The sequence below is a fragment of the Bos grunniens genome, chromosome 3, assembly GCF_055505025.1.
Source record: "Bos grunniens cultivar Pamir isolate PY7600 chromosome 3, Bosgru_T2T1.0, whole genome shotgun sequence".
Lineage (NCBI taxonomy): Eukaryota > Metazoa > Chordata > Mammalia > Artiodactyla > Bovidae > Bos > Bos grunniens.
In genome coordinates this window covers 79,239,655-79,257,857 of record NC_141167.1, presented here as the reverse complement: position 1 = coordinate 79,257,857, position 18,203 = coordinate 79,239,655, and the positions used below count along the sequence as shown (strand labels likewise).

Genomic DNA, 18,203 nt, shown 5'->3' with positions numbered 1-18,203 from the left:
TCGCAAAGAGTCAGACATGACTGAGCTACTGAACTGAACTGAATGCTGCATGACTTCCAACGTCTAGCTCCCAGGACTTCAAGCTTTTGCTTGGGTCTCTTGGAATGCTTGCTCCTTAAATTGTCATGTGGTGCGAAGCCCAAGCCAGACTTGAGAGTGGCCACATGGGGAAAAGACAGAGAGAAAGGATCCACCAGTCACCAGCTGTTGTAGATATCTCAGCCAAGCAATGAGACATGAGTAAAGGAGCTTTCATGGGATTCCAACCTCAGCTGTCAACTGACTGCAACTCTCTAAAGGATCGAAGCTGAGAAGTGCCCAGCACTGTTAACAACCAGAAAAGTGAAATATAATAATTATTATTTTAACCTACCAGATTTTGGGGTGGTTTATTAACACAGCAATAAGATAACTGGAACATGTAATAAACACTTAAAGACAGATCTAATACTTCTTTATTCATTTATAATACTTAGTATAAAACTCAGCACCACTCTGTCCTTCTGAAATGTAATAAATTTGACATATCTATCATATATTTGGCTTCCCTGGTAGCTCAGATGGTAAAGAATCTTCCCACAATGCTGAAGACCTGGGTTTGATCCTTGGGTTGGAAAATTCTCCAGTATTCTTGTCTACAGAATTCCATGGACAAAGGAGCCTGGCAGGCTACAGTCCACAGGCTCTCAAAGAGTTGGACACAACTGAGAGACCAACATTTACTTCATTGGGGCCAAAAATAAATTGCAATATTTTGTTGAAAGTTGTAAGGACTGTAATAGTACAATAAGAGTTATATACATGAATAGAATCCAGAAGCTTATATTAATGAAAGTGGTTATATATTCATTTCAAAAAATAAACTTTATTTTTTAGAGCAGTTTTAGGTTCACAGGAAAACTGAGTGGCAAGTACAGAGCATACCCATGTGCCCCTTGCTCCCACATATGCATAGAACTCTTCTCTAGTCAACATCTCACATCACAGTGGTACATCTGTTACAATGGATGAGCCTGCACGGACACACCATTATCACTTAAATCCATAGTTTACATTACAATCACTCGATGTTTTACATTCTATGAGTTTGGGCAAGTATATAATGACATATGTTTATTATTAAAGTATCATACCAGATACGTATCATACATTGCCCTAAAAATTCTTTGCACTCCACCTATAGATTCCTGTCTCCCCTCTGACTATTGGAAACAACTGATCTTTTTACCATCTCCATAATTTTGCCTTTTCCAGAATATCACATAGTTGGAATGATATATAGTATGTAACTTTTTCAAATTTGCTTCTGTCACTTAGTAATATTCATTTAAGAGAATTCCATGTCTTTAAGTGGCTGGGTTATATATTCTTTTAAAAAAAAATACTCTATTTTCTTATCTCTCATTCATTCTTTAATGCTTTTAAATTTAGTTTCTATTCTTATTCCTCTATGGAACCCTGTGCTCTTAAACATATGCATGCTAAGTCACTTCAGCTGCATCCGTCTCTTTGCAAACCTATGGACCATAGCCTGTCAGGCTTCTCTGTCCATGGGATTCTCCAGGCAAGAATACTGGAGTGGGTTGCCATTGCTTTCTCTAGGGGATCTTCCTGACCCAGGGATCAAACCCACGTCTCTTATGTCTCTTGAATTGGCAGGCGGATTTTTTACCACTAGCTCTGCCTGGGAAGCCCCTTACTCTTAAAGGTCACAGAATACTTCCCAGTCACAAAATCCAGAACCCCATATTATCTTCTACCTAAAATATCTGAAACTTCCCTGGTGGTCCAGTGGTTAAAGGTTCACCTTCCCAAGCAGGAGGTGTGGGTTCAATCACTGGTCAGGTAGTTAATTCCACATGCTAACTGACCAAAAACGAAAGCATCAGATCAGATCAGCCGCTCAGTCGTGTCCGACTCTTTGCGACCCATGAATCGCAGCACGCCAGGCCTCCCTGTCCATCACCAACTCCCGGAGTTCACCCAGACTCACGGCCATCGAGTCAGCGATGCCATCCAGCCATCTCATCCTCTGTCGTCCCCTTCTCCTCTTGCCCCTAATCCCTCCCAGCATCAGAGTCTTTTCCAATGGGTCAACTCTTCACATGAGGTGGCCAAAGTACTGGAGTTTCAGCTTTAGCATCATTCCTTCCAAAGAAATCCCAGGGCTGATCTCCTTCAGAATGGACTGGTTGGATCTCCTTGCAGTCCAAGGGACTCTCAAGAGTCTTCTCCAACACCACAGTTCAAAAGCATCAATTCTTCGGTGCTCAGCCTTCTTCACAGTCCAACTCTCACATCCATACATGACCACTGGAAAAACCATAGCCTTGACTAGACGAACCTTTGTTGGCAAAGTAATGTCTCTGCTTTTGAATATGCTATCTAGGTTGGTCATAACTTTCCTTCCAAGGAGTAAGCATCTTTTAATTTCGTGGCTGCAGTCACCATCTGTAGTGATTTTGGAGCCCAGAAAAATAAAGTCTGACACTGTTTCCACTGTTTCCCCATCTATTTCCCATGAAGTGATGGGACCAGATGCCATGATCTTCGTTTCCTGAATGTTGAGCTTTAAGCCAACTTTTTCACTCTCCACTTTCACTTTCATCAAGAGGCTTTTGAGTTCCTCTTCACTTTCTGCCATAAGGGTGGTGTCATCTGCATATCTGAGGTGATTGATATTTCTCCCGGCAATCTTGATTCCAGCTTGTGTTTCTTCCAGCCCAGCGTTTCTCATGATGTACTCTGCATATAAGTTAAATAAACAGGGTGACAATATACAGCCTTGACGAACTCCTTCCAAAGAAAGGCAATGCCAAAGAACGCTCAAACTACCACACAATTGCACTCATCTCACATGCTAGTAAAGTAATGCTCAAAATTCTCCAAGCCAGGCTTCAGCAATATGTGAACCGTGAACTTCCTGATGTTCAAGCTGGTTTTAGAAAACGCAGAGGAACCAGAGATCAAATTGCCAACATCCGCTAGACCATGGAAAAAGCAAGAGAGTTCCAGAAAAACATCTATTTCTGCTTTATTGACTATGCCAAAGCCTTTGACTGTGTGGATCACAATAAACTGTGGAAAATTCTGAAAGAGATGGGAATACCAGACCACCTGATCTACCTCTTGAGAAATTTGTATGCAGGTCAGGAAGCAACAGTTAGAACTGGACATGGAACAACAGACTGGTTCCAAACGAAAGCATAAAACAGAAGAAATATTGCAACAATATTCAATAAAGACTTTAAAAATGGTCCATGTTGGGACTTCCCTGGTGGTCCAGTGGTTAAGAATTTACCTTGCAATGCAGGGGACATGGGTTCAATCCATGATAAGGGACTAAGATCCCTTTTATATGCAATGAAGCAACTAAGCCACAGCTAGAAAGTCTGTGCACTGCAGCTAAAGATCCTGTGTGTCACAACTAAAACCCTACACAGCCTATTAAATAAGCCAATAACTTTAAAAAAAAAAAAGGTCTACATAAAGAAAAAAATCTTAAATAAATAAAATGATCATCTCTCTTGCCCTTATATTCAGCCAGTTACCAAAACCTGTCCATTCTCCCTCCCTGTTCAGTTCATTTCAGTCGCTCAGTCGTCTCCAATTCTGCGACCCCATGGACTGCAGCACACCAGGCTCCCCCGTCCGTCACCAACTCCCGGTGCCTACTCAAACTCAAGTCCATCCCGTCAGTGATGCCATCCAACCATAACCCTCCCTGTTACATTTTGCAGTTGTCACTTCTTTCTGTTTCTTTGGTCTCTTTCCTAGTTGAGGATCTCACTAACTCTTGTTTAAATAATGGCAATAGAGTTATAGCCAATATCTCTTTTATTTAAGCCTATTTCTTTAGTCCATTCCATTCACTCCAGCTTTCTGCCTCACTGGTTAATATCTACTTCAATGTTATTTGAAATACAAATGGATATTTATTGTTTCAGGAGTAAAATGCTGGAATAATTAATGATGATTGGGAAAACTTATTTTTATACACAATTACTAATAACTTGTAAATGGATAAAAATAAACTTTTTAATTGACATCAGATAAAATTTATCAGGTGAAATAAAAAGATAATATATTCAATAAATTGAATATCAGGAGAGAGTGACTTAGATAATATAAAAAAACAATATTATCCCTTTTTTAAGCCAAAAATATTTACAAAATTACAAATTATAATGCAAAGTAGAATTATAGATGTTCTATTATATCATAATTCTAATCATTTTAATAGTATTTGTGCACTGACATTCCAATTTTAATGAAATTTTTGTCATTTTATTCAGTTTAGGCCATGAGTATTTTATGGAAAGGCCCTCTTTTGTATTATTCATATCTTGAGAGTTTGTTTTATAAAGCAGAATTTTAGTCTTTCAAAATTTCCTCAAAATATAGAAAAAGCTACAAACTCATGTACAATGTATATGTTATCTTTAAGCCAAAATAAAACATGTATAAAGTTGAAAGAATTAGAAAAACACTAAGTATTCAAAATACATTAAAAAAATTTTATGTTACTAAATTTGAGATTCAGTACATGGAGGTTGCAAATTTACATTAAAACCTTGCCAAAAATTGTCTTTTCTACAGTTGACAATGAAGAATATTTGAGATTCTTTTCCAAGTACAAGTCTTGGATAGAAAAATTCCTTCTAGAAAATATATCAGTGAAAATCTTGCTTTCTTATTTGTATTTCATCTTACATAAGAAGATTAATGGTAATATTAAATATGTTGTTTCAGCTTCTTGAGCCTCAGCTTTTTGGAACAAAGAATCAAGTAGTAATAATCTTGAATAGGCAGGATGATGGGTCAAAGATAAATTTAATTGTATGTTGTATTGGGAATATAGTCAATATTTTATAACAACTTTAAATAGAATATAACCCATATAAATTTTGAATCATTATTTTGTATACATGAAACTAATATTGTGAATAAAGTATACTTCAATTAAAAAAAAAAAAAAGTGACCAGATCTCTGCATTTGTCCTTGACAACCCAGGTTTATGCTTGTTGTCCCAGTATAATTGTTAATGGAAATTTCCTTTCAGTATTAAAAGTTTCCTAGTTTAAATAATAAATTTTATACTCACTCTACCTAAGAGATATATTAATCAAATGAACTGTATTTTCATAGTTAGTATATTGATTTTAAAAAACCAACTATAATAAAACATTTGAATACTGAAAAAAATCAAGCAGTAAAGGATGAATTCAATTGTACTTTTGCTTACTTGCTTGCTGAGAGATTTCTGGGTCTCAGTCAAGTAGTAACAGTGAATTTGACTGAACCAATACAGACAACATAAAAAGTTAGTAAAAAAAATAATCATGCAGTAGTCATCAACACCAAAACAAACATGACCTGTCTATTTGGCATCATACTTTCCCTTGTGATCTGTGAATCTCAGAGGAGAAACTGAGAAGCATTGCTCCCAGAATTCCCCTTTCTAGATGGTTCTGGTTAGAGTCTGCCAGCTACAGGTACTTATATGACATCGGAATGGCGAGGAACAGAAGCTATTACTCTCCAAGGGCAATGACAGATAGATGTGTGGGCTGACAGTGGACATGAATTTCACAGTAGCTTCTGGATGAGTTCCTGCAAATTACCTTCTTTGGTCCCATAGACAACTGAGATAGCTAATGGTGCTTGCTGGCGAATTACTTGATTTGGTGCTCCAAGCTTACATAGCTTGTGGGAGCTTCCAGGAAACTCTTGAGAGACACAAAATCTTCCAAGAAAGTTTTCTCAAAGCCAACCACCAACTGGACCAATTTCCCTGATCTTTCTCAATCCTTCCAATGATTGTGAACGCCTCTAATTTCCATATTAAAACCCTTCATATTTAGTGTACATAGAGTGCCTTCTGTTTTTCTATATGTACTTTGTTTAATATAATGTGGAGTTTACTATGCATTGTCCACACTGTTTTGATAAGCTGTTCAAAAATTAGTATGTACTGTATTAATATAATTATTAGCCAAAACCAACAAAGCATATTATCTATGAGACCTTTATAAACTATCCCATCACATACTTACACAATGTGTTAAGACAAGATGCAATAGGAACTGTAACTTTCTAAAAGAATGTTTAAACAAAACAAAGTCTTAAAAGCTTTTCATATAAAAAATATTAATAAAGCAAACCTTATAAAACTCAATATTGGCTGCTTTCAGAAAAAGAAACACATTTTGAAACCTCCTAAAGAAATAACATATCCGACACACCTTAAGAACACAAAATTTCTTAAATAATATGTGCTAAATATTATCTTTCATTCTACTGTGGATATAAACTTCCTTTTTTGGCTGTGCTGGGTCTTCCTTGCTACGTAGGGTTTTCTCTAGTTGCAGCGATGAGCAGGGACTACTTTTTGTTGTAATATGCAGGCCCCTCACTGAGATGCCTTCTCACGTTGCGGAGCACAGTCTCCAGGCATGCAGACTTCAGTAGTTGCAGCACGTGGGCTCAATAATTAAGGCTCTCGGGCTCTAGAGCACAGGCTCAATAGTTGTGGCACCTGGGTTTAGTTGCTCTGCAGCATGTGGGATCTTCCTGGACCAGGGATCGAACCCAGATCTCCTGCATTGGCAGGCAGATTCATTATCATTGAACCACCAGGGAAGCCCTGATGTAAACTTAGCCTTCTTGATTTTTATTGTAAAGTGCTTTCTAGACAGGCTCTAACAACCCATACTCTTGCTAGCATTGTTTGACAATGTCTATTTCATTATATCCTTGCCGACAGTATGATCGTTTTTTTCAACTTTCTAACTAGTAAGATTGCCATAACATTTTAAAGAAAGTTGTTTCCTTTGACCTTTGCGTCACTGGTATTCGTAACATTAGTCTTATCTAGGTAATAAAACACAAATCTAAAAACTCGGAAACATGATATTATTCTTGGTTCTGTTGCAGATTTTTGAATCTGGCCAAATATTTGTTTTCAGTTAGAAAAAGAAATTTTCAAAAAGGACTGTTAGTAGTTCTCACTCTTCTTTCTCGAAATAGTAACTTTAAAAAAATAAGAACTGAGCACAGACAAGATGGTGCTGCCCACGCATGTCTCTCCCTCATCAAGCTCGGCCACTACTCTGCTCTGTTCCTGGGCTTGACCTATGAAGCCAAGTCTACAATTACCTGAAACACTGGGCAGGAGAGGAGAGGGTAGCAGCTGAGGAGAAAGAGAAGCAGGGTGAGCTGAAACGCATTCAGAGAGAATTGGCAGAAACCCAAGAGGACTGCATATTAAAGTGATCCTGCCTTTCTCTGGAGCAGTGTGAATGAATAAAGCTTTCTGTCCTCTGTGAATGAGAGTGGATGAATGAATATGTAAATAGATAAATAAAATATAACAGAGAAAGTTGATACATTTAAATATGCTAAATCAATAGTGAATATTTGCTTAATCATTCGTTCAACATTTGTTGAGACCCACTAACATGCCAGGCAGGTGTAAGCAATCAGAGCTGACGCCAGAGACCTCACCCTCTGGTAGGGGACACAGACTAGCAATCAGGCAACATGCAGCTCTGTGTGTCTTTATCCAAAGAATTTGGGCCACAAGTGTCTCAGAAACAACACTATTTGTGGATTTTTTAGGAAGGTAAGACAATACTTACATATAACCAGAAATGGCTTCTGCTGGAGCCTGGGACAGCCTCCCAATAAACAAATACAGCAACATTTCCCTAATAGAACAACATTACAATAGCCTCATGTCTGTTCACATCAGATTTTGCTGTTAATATGTTTTGGCACCAGTTTTAAAATAAACTTTTGGCTTTCAGAGCTTTTTGGATTTTGGAGTTGTAAATAAGGGAATGTAAACTTGAAAACGGTGTCATACATTCTAGGAGAGACGTAAGAACGGAGTACTATGGCAGTGTATGGGAATGGCACCTGACCAGACTGACAGGCTCAGGAAGATGAGCGGAGAGAAAATAGAGGTTGGTATACAAATGCCAATGAAATGCAAATATTTTATTGTATTATTGTTCCAGGGAGATGTGAGAGAAGTTGAGGAAGAGATGATCACCTGATGATGAGCTCTGAAAGACTGCTTTGGGGTTTTCTTACTTTATTGTTGCGTTACAAACTGTTAGATACTTCTTTCTGCTGTGTTACAAAGTTAACGATGAAAATACTAATGCCTGGTCTATTCAATTTCCTTACTGGTAGAATAAAAAATATTGCAAATCTGTGAAATAGCAGTATGTCATTTAAACACTCAACTATTTCTTGCACATCTATGCTACCATACCTGTTTTTATACTTTCTCACATTGCTCTCTCTGGCCCCAGACAGGCTAGATATTACACCACCGTGCAGAAATGGTTATCTCACTCTCATGCCTGGAAACCTTTTAGAGTGCCCCACTAGGAGGTGGTGGGGAGATTCTATATTGCTCTCTCTCTCTCTCAATATATACTGTATAGGGCAGGAACGGGTCATCAACGGACATACAAACTTGTGTAGGAACACAAATACAAGGAAGCTTTGTGAGGATGGCAAACTTAACGATAAAGGACAGGAGGGGCAAAAAGGCTAAATGCCAAGCTCAGGAGAGATGTGTGAAAAAACATGAGACAGACCAGTCAAGAGCTTACACTGAAGATGCCTTTTGGATTGAAATGTAAGGAAAGCAGAGCTAGAACTAGAATCCCTTTAACATGGGCTTTAAAATATCTCAATGTGTGAAATATTTGTATGTGACAAGTCACTTCTAAAGTTCGTTTTGCTTAATATTTTTAAGATTCTGCTTTTCCAAGCTTAACTGGCACAAATTATTTGCACTATTTTTCAAGGCAGCCTTTCTTAAGTAAATGCCAATTCAGGACCTGATCAAGTTATACATTAGCTAAATTAAAAGAATCCATTGGGAATCTATTAAAAAGTAACCAGCACAGGAGATAAACCCTAAAGTTAGTCATTAGAAAAGTGAATCAGGGAAATTTGAACCAATATGATTTTACTATGTTGTCTTATCATCCTTATGGATGTAAAAAAATTTTTTTAATCCTTAAAACATATCTAATAGTTCAATAAATATACCTTTAAAATATTTAAAAGCTTTAGGACATTCCTGGGTTTGCACACTGCAATGTACTTACAAAGTGCAAAACATCAGCTGTTATTTTGCCTAGCTGGGACAAAGGGCACTGAATATTAAAACTTCAAAAATGGTCATTTGAATTGTATTACGACTATGCAAACCACATGAGCTTGACTAACCATGAAAAATGCAAAATCCTTTTCATTTCTCGTTCCTTAACTTGAACTTTAATATGAGGGCAAGGACAGAAAGAGAGGCATCTAATGTCTCTTTCCCTTTCCTTTTCATACATCCTAAGATATGGGGGATCCTAATTCTGCTAAGGTCTCTTTAATGCCTCCCACCTCTAAATACAGTATTTACCTAACTGGCAATTTATTTCAGTGGCAGTTAAAAAGAAAAAAAACTGTTCCATAGGGAATCTAATTTTCCTGAAGTAAGATTGACATAAAGCTTTGATTGTGAGTATATTGGGGAAGTGGGGAATAAGAAGGAATTAAATTCCTTTTTGTGCAAACAGGGGACTGCACTCCCTGAAATAATCTTATTTTTAAATAGGTTTTAAAGATTAGGAAAATAAGGCTCAGAGGTGGAACTACTAGTCCACAGTGGAGACAGTTCATAGGACGCCCAGTCAAAACCAGAATTCAGACCCCTGCACAGTATGCTTTTATTCTCTCAAATGCTATTTATTCCCTTGTGCATTAAGACAAATATTTATTAAGTAGTGATTTAGTTTTATTTAGTAGTACCTATTGAATGTCAGATATTGCACAGGAGATATAGCAGTAAACAAGTCATAAAATAATCCCTCACTTTACAGACTTCATTTAGGTGGAAAAGACAGAAAATAAACAAGAGAAGTAAAATATATAATAATTTTAATGGTGGAAGTACTATGAAGAAAAATAAAGCAAGAAGGGAGCCAAGGCACAAAGCAAAGAGAAACTGTAAATTTAAATAAGTTGTTTAGAATAACTACACTGGAAAAGACATTTGAACAAAGGTTTAAAGGACATGAGACATTGGACATGTGAATATCCAACAGAAGAGCATTCTAGGAAGAGACATAAATGCAGAAACCCTCATCTGAGAGGACATCTAGCATATTCAAGGAAAAACAAGGAGGGCAGTGTGGCTGGAGCAGTGGGCAAGGCAGAGAGTACAGGAAATGAGGACATGTTGTATAGTATAGGGTTTGTCTGCCTTTCATTCTAGGTGAGGCTAGAAGTCAGTGGAACATTCTGAGCAGAAGATTGAGTGAGTGAAGTTGCTCAGTCGTGTCTGACTCTTTGCGACCCCATGGGCTGTAGCCTACCAGGCTCCTCTGTCCATGGGATTTTCCAGGCAAGAATACTGGAGTGGGTTGCCATTTTCTTTTCCAGGAGATCTTCCCGACCCAGGGATTGAACCCAGGTCTCCCACATTGTAGGCAGATGCTTTACCATCTGAGCCACCAGGGAAGTCCATGAGCAGAAGATTGACAGGGTGTAAAGTATATTATAGTTGAATCACGTTGGTTGTTCTTAGCAGAAGTCTGGACATGCAGTGGTGGAAGAAAGAAGACTGGTTCAGAAATTTTCAACAATGATTACAGTGAAATGTGGGAGAGGCCAGAGTTACAGAAGAGAAAGTGTTGATATGTGGTTAGTTCTGGAGATATTTTGAAGGTTAAGTCAAGAGGATTTCTTGACTGTTTGGATATGAGTGGGAGAAAGGAGGAGAGGAGTCAAGAGTAATTCCAAAGTTTGTAGCCGAGCAACTGAATGAGGGAGTTGTCATTTATTGAAATGAGGAAGACTTTAAGAACAACAGATTGTGAAAAGACTGGGGAATTCCATTTTAAATATGCTGAGTTTGAGATAGTGTTTAAGACATCCAGGTAGAGATCAAACGGTCACTTATATCTACAAATTGGGAGTTCAGGCAGAAGGCCTGGACTGGAGATATAAATGTGGGATCAGTAGCTTATATATGATATGCAAGCTGCAAGACTGGATGAAGTTATTAGGGGAGCAATTATGGACAGAGAAAAGGTCACCCTCCCAACACAGGTAGAGGACTGAACTCCGGAGCAGTCCAATGTTTAGAGATTAGAAAAATGAGAGCTCTCAGTGAAATGCAAGATTAACTATTTCAAATGCATCTTCATTACCTGAAATGAGTACTGAAAACTGGCCACTGCATTTAGCAATCTGAATGTCATTGGTCGTTTCAAGTGCAGTGTCCATGGAATGCTGGTTTGCCTGAGAGGAGTGGGTTCAGGAGTGAGGGGCAGAGGAGAGGAGTGGGAGATGGCCTGGTGTCAGTTCTTACGTACTTGCCTTGATATTTCTATGTGGTTGCTAAGTGTAAAGAATCTTTTAGGAATTATAACAATAACTGTTTACTAAATTCCTTTTATATTATAGGCTTGTGGTATGCACTTAATACATTTAAAAAAGAATAACTCCTTGCAACAAAATGTAGTTTACAAATGAACAAAGTGATGATTAAAGAGGTTAAGTAACTTTCCCAGCACAGCATGTCTGGTAAATGGCAGAGCCAGAATTTGAATTTAGGTCTGTTTCATGCCAAGTCTTCATTCTTAACCACTGTGTTGCATTGCCTTTAAATATGACAAGGCCGTGTTACATTGCCAATTAAATATTAAACAGTCCCGTAAAAGTAATTCCCTCCTGAGGTTAAATACTAGCTTGGAAGGAAGAATGCACAGAGGTAAATGAAGTTCCTCTCTCCTTGTTGGTTAAGGTTTCTTATTCTCTAGCAGGCACAATAGGGAGAACTGAATAGGGTTGTTCATCATTTCAGCTGTCAGCCAACTCCCACCCGGTCACTGTATATGAAGCCTTTTTTGACATAAAATGGTTTAATGAACCAATTTTGAAGACACGTTGTTAATTTCAAGTAACTCCCATTGGGAAAAATTCAGCCCTTTGAGAATTAACAAAAAAGGAGTACCAGGGTATGTCTATAAGTCCAATACACCAAATACTAGGAGAGTAATTTGTTTGTTTGTTTTTCTTATCTGGTTGTGTTGTCTTTTTGCATGAAAAGCAGTGATATACCTTAGCAGAGAAGTGAAGTGAAGTATTAGTTGTTTGATCATGTCCGGCTCTTTGTGACATGGACTGTAGACCACCAGGCTTCTCTGTCCATGGAATTCTCCAGGCAAAAATACTGGAGTGGTTTGCCATTTCCTTTTCCAGGGGATCTTCCCAATCCAGGGATTGAATCTGGGTCTCCAGAATTGAAGACAGATTCTTTACCTTCTGAGCCACCAGTGTAGCATAGGAGGATTTGTGGTAAAGTGTGACAGACAAATCTCCTAATACCCTGTAGGCCCACTTCCTGCCCACACTTTCCATTCAATTTCAAGTGGTGCTTTAATTTATCCTCATACTCAGCTACTGAACCTTCTGGCTTGGGCTCCGTGGGATAAGAGGAGGGCAACATCAAACAGAATGTTGATGGAGAATGTTGATAGCCGCATGGCTATCAAGAGAAACACAAGAGTATCAGAATTGTCTCTGTTCTGAAAGCCTGAGCTTTATAATTCTGTTACAGCTTGGCCCAGTATGAAGGAAAGAAAAGGGTTAAAGTAGCAAATAGACCTTCCTTAGGAAGTACTACAGCTTTGTATCAGCTGACTTTGTACTTTTTGTGTGTGGTATTAGGGAGGAAAAAAAAACACTGCAGTTTAGTATGATAATCACATATTAAGTAAGGCAAGAAAACCAGAAGAGCTAGTGAAAATATTTGGGGAATTCTGAAGAGGTTACAAACCAGCAAATGTTACCAGGTAAAAAAAAAACAAGGGATAGCATGATTATGTTGTTGTTCAGTGACTAAGTTTGTCTGACTTGTTTCGACAAAGTCATAAAGCACACCAAGCTCCCCTGTCCTTCCCTATCTCCTACAGTTTGCTCAAATTCATGTCCATTGAGTTCGTGATGCTATTCAACCATCTCATCTTCTGTCATCCCCTTTTCCTTTTATCTTGAGTCAACTCTTCACATCAGGTGGCCAAAAGTATTGGAGCTTCAGTTTCAGCATCAGTCCTTCCAATGACTATTTGGGGTTTATTTACTGTAGGATTGACTAGTTTGATCTCTTTATGGGTATAGGGTAGAATTGAAACTGAGTCCCCATAAAACTGAGTTACTCTATGGAGTTTATGATTAACCTCTCCATCTAAAACATCATACCCTTTCTAGTCCCACTCCTGTGCCCCTCAGGAATAAGGAGTTATCAAAGAAAAGTGAAAGTGAAAGTCACTCAGTAGTGTTTGACTCTTTGCGACCCCATGGACTACACTGTCCATTGAATTCTCCAGGCCAGAATACCAGAGTGGGTAGCCTTTCCCTTCTCCAGGGGATCTTCTCAACCCAAGGATCAAACCCAGGTCTCCTGAATTGCAGGCAGTTTCTTTACCAGCTGAGCCACAAGGGGGGATCAAAACTGAGAAGTGCCCTCCAGGATACAAAAGTCCCTCTGTGTCCCCTGTTTCTTGTTTGTAGAAAAAGGCTTTCGTCTTCTAGGCCTTTCTTGAGTTCCAAAGAGCAGACCCAAGCAGTTACTGACAAGGGAAGTGAGGTGAGACAGAAATGAAAGAAAAGCAGTTAAGCAAGAAAAGTAATAATAATGGTTCAGCAATAAAACAGAATCCTAGTTCTCCTCAAGGAGTATACATAAGAATCTGATGCATATCTTTGAGTAGTTCTGCAGAAACTAAGACACCCTCACCCTCCCAACACAGGTAGAGGATAGTGACCACATGCTGACCACAAGCATGTAGAACCCAGCCTAACAGGAACCAGAAAGTTGATTAAGATCCCTGAAACATCACCCTGGTACCTCACCACCAATCAATCAGAAGAAGGTCATTCATCCTCACCCTAAATGTTGCCTTTAAAAACTTTTCCCTGAAAGCCATCGGGATGTCATGTCTACTGAACATGAACTGCCTGTTCTCCTAGCTTTAGTGTTAGTTGGTATTAGTCGTTCAGTCATGTCCAACTCTGCAACCTCATGCACTGTAGCCCACCAGGCTCCTCTGTCCATGGAATTCTCAAGGCAAGAATACTGGAGTGGGTTGCCATTTCCTTCTCCAGGGGATCTTCCAGACCCAGGGATCAAACTTGGGTCTCCTGCATTGTAGGCAGATTCTTTGCCACCTGAGCCATCAGGGAAGCCCTCTTCTTGCTTAGCGCCTTGCAAATAAATGCTGTGTTTTCCTTCAACAGGACTTGTCAGTAAATTGGTTTTGCTTTGTGACAGGCAAGCAAATTCAAGTTTGTTTCGGTAACAAAATCTACCGATCAGGCACCTACTTTTAATTTTATAGAAATAGAGACTTACAATAAAATATTTGTATTTGTAAAGCTTTATTCTTCTTTTTAAAAAAGCTATACCTGTACCAAGAAAAAAATTAAAATATAATAGTGTAAATTGTACAAAGTCTCCCTGACTGTTAAGTCTTCAATTCTTTTCCTCAAAGGCAACCAGTTTCTAGTTCCTTATATATCCTTCCATGTATATTTTATGAATATATCCATATTTATTACATATATCTTTGGAATAAAAACAACTGAGTCTTTCTTGATACTTTACTTTTTCACATTCTGTGGATTTTGGTATGGTAATCATATCCCATTCTGAAAAATAAACAGCATGACTTTTTTCCTCTAAAATTATTAAGACAATTCATAAATATTTAAACACTTAAGTTGTCCTTTATTTTCAAAATTTTACTTCACAATTTCCCACAGAATATGCTTGACATTGTCAGAGATCAGAATTTTAAGGTCAGTATTTGCCCAGACAAAATCCTTAAATGTTTCCTGTTCAGTGTTCTTGCAATCACTGCATTTAGTATAAAATTAGAACATGGTGAGAAACCAGTGCTTATTAATTTACCACTGTTCTTTGATAGAGCCAGCTTTATGAATGCACCTGACAGAGGCCGTGTTATGTGACTTGCCTTTGATTTCTAAGTCTTTCTTTGTATAGTCCTTTAATATTTTATGAATCCAAGGAACAATTCAGTACAAAACTGAAATACACAAGCTGGAAGAAGAGAAGAAAAATGAAGTCCCTGTATCCTCTGAAAATGAAGGCACAGAAATACATTGCATTTCGTTTACCCTTTCATTTCTTCACTGGGTGTCATAATATGTTTCTCTGATTTACCTGGATGCTGCAGCATATACAGAGGTGGGCAGAACATTTTTTCATGCTTCTTTTCCAGCTAGGGAACATTTGGATGACTCAGGACCTCCCCTCTGGCTAATGGTAAGTAGTCTCTCAAAATGTGTTTAGCTTTTCCACAATAATCTGGTAGCTTTTGAGGTCTTGAGAAAGGATGAAAAGGAACCTGTTAGGACTTGGGGAGAAGGAAGAGGAAACTGTGGGATATAAAGATTTGTCATACTTATAATTTATTGATTTCACGATGTAAAGTGAGAAAAGGCAAAATGCAGCTACTACAATCAGTTAAAATAACAGATGACATTTGCGCTCAGCTGAGGTGGTTCAGGAAAATGTGCACAGAGCCCTTTGACATAGGACTTCCTCTTACTCCAATGTTCTCCCGACCCTCCCCCTCTAAAACAAGACACCCACTGACCTCGTTTCCAAAATTGCTGCTTTTTAAAAAACTGAAACTGTTTTTCACTGAAAACTTTTGACTATATAGCTACATAATAAAAAGTTAGCCATCAATATACATGAAATATATACACTCAGTGAATTTAACTTAAGAAAATTTCCTAAAATATTCATGTAAATTTGGAGGGACTAGACAGACAAAATAATAGCTAATTGAATTTTTCACTTTCACCTAATTATTTTTGGTCATGCAAAGACATAGACTGAGCTTGGCTGAACACCAGTCACTCATTTTCTATGGCTACACTTAAGAATTCAACCTTCACAGCCTATGCTAGGACAAGGGAGTTCAAATCAACATTAGAAATAATGCTACAGGTGGTAGCATTTTAGCTAGAGAAAAAAAATTCCTGGGATTCTGAAAAATTGTCTATAGCAGAAAAAACGGAAAGAAATGGGACGAAATGGAGTTTATCAGATGCATAACACACAGGATGAAAAAAAGATCATGGATACAAACTGATATAAAACAACAATATGAAACTACTTATAATAAATGAAAGAGAAGAAAAGACATGGTCATACTTGAATCAAGATCTCTATTTCTTGATGTCATATATATATATATATATATATGTAATCAAATTCTACCCTTAAATATACAAGAGGACTAAATAATTGGTTGGCTTCTGCTTTGCTTTAAACCAAGGACAGAGTACAGCGGTCAGGGGAAAAGCTTGTAATTATCGTTTCCTTTCTTTATAGAGTACTGCTTATTGCTTTTCACTTCTCAGGATAAAAAAATACCAGATTTATGAGGGCTTTTTCCTCCTCAGCTCATCCCTGGACCCAGTAAGAGCACAGCATTTCAGTTCATTTCAAAGCACTGGATTGGTGCTGATGAGAATAGGACCAAAGTAAAAAAGAGATTAGCCTTCCTGAGAAATGTCCATTGTAAGTACTGCAAGAATAGTGAACCAACCAGCCAGAATAAACTGAAGTTGCCTACTGCTGTTTACAGGAAATTATACAAAACAGTCCTAGAACAGAAGGGAATGGGGCATATGTCATCGACTTTGAAGATGGAGAAAAAGTTTCTGTATAAGGACCCTCCAAAGAAAATAAAAATTAACACATTCAAATATATTTGCTTCACAAACACACACTAACTGAGAAAAAAAAAACTAATTTGAAAATAATATGAAACCTTATTGTGGAAGTTACAGTGTTCTATTCCTTTAAAAGAGTGATAAGCTCTATGGGCTTCCCAGGGGGCTTGGTGGTTAAAAAAAAAAAATACGTATGCAATGCAGGAGACATGGGTTCAATCCCTGGGTCAGAAAACTATAGTCCATGGGATTGCAAAAGATTCGGACATGACTTAGTGACTAAACAACAATAAGCTTTATGCTGTGACCACGATAGCAAAGACAATTCTTCCAAAGAATTGACCACTAAACAGTTTTTAAAAATGTGAAAATAATTACATCAGTGTATGGACTCTGGAAAATTTCTTCTCCGGTAATAAGGTCAGATAGACATTTCCTGTTTCACATTTCTAGTACACGTTGTCTTTTAAACAATAATAGTGTGAAACAATAGATTGGCCTGAGTTCAGTGCACACTAAGAAATGCCCTGGCCCTTGAAGGCTGGGATGAATCAGCCTCAAATGGCAAAGATCTCAGTGACGACAAGAAAGACAGACTGTCTGGGGTGTGGTGGCCCTAGAGAATAAGATTCAAGAAGCTGGCCCATCTAGACTTCAATCTTTTATGTTTCTTGACCATGAAGAGTGTCTATGTTTAATGTGTACATTTACAGAGACAGCATTTAAGTTTGTGTCTGCATAACTTGGCTTTTAAATAGATTTGTTTGCAGGGTAAAACTGCAATACAGAATAAGAATGAGTTGGCAATTCCTCCTAAATTGTTAACCAAGATTGGCCATTGTTTTCACAATTCAACCTCCTGCTCTAGCAATAATCCAGTCAACAGTGAACTCTTTCCTGCTCCTTACCAAACTTTGCAACACACTGGGTTACCCTATTCACAAGTCTTACCACTACTTGGAATAGCATGAAACAGAGCCACCCAGCAGCGGACCCCTACTAAACTTCATTATTCATACACCCATTCTTCTCTGAGGCCAAACTGGGGTCCTCAATACATTTTTTGTTTGTTTGTTTTTTATGCACTTGCATGCTCATTCAATTGTGTCCGACTCTCTGGGATCCCATGGACTGTAGCCCACCAGACTCCTCTATCCATGGAATTCTCCAGGCAAGAATACAAGAGTGGGTAGCCATTCCCTTCTCCAGGGGATCTTCCTGACCCAGGGATTGACACTGAGTCCCCTGCATTGCTGAAAGATTCTTTACCATCTGAGCCACCAGGGAAAACCCGAGAATATTTAAACCAGTCATTTCCAGATATCTCTCTTTTCCAATCTTCTGCTACTCAGTTATGGAAAGTAGATAAAGAGAATATCCTAAAATAAAACAAACGATTTTAGAAGGGTTA

At 38.1% G+C, this 18,203-nt stretch overlaps 1 pseudogene; it reads left to right on the top strand.

Moving 5' to 3' along the window:
* Positions 1-7,065: 7,065 nt before the first annotated feature.
* Positions 7,066-7,479, top strand: LOC147375909 (ATP synthase F(0) complex subunit e, mitochondrial pseudogene; annotated as a pseudogene).
* The last annotated feature ends 10,724 nt before the right edge of the window (positions 7,480-18,203 follow it).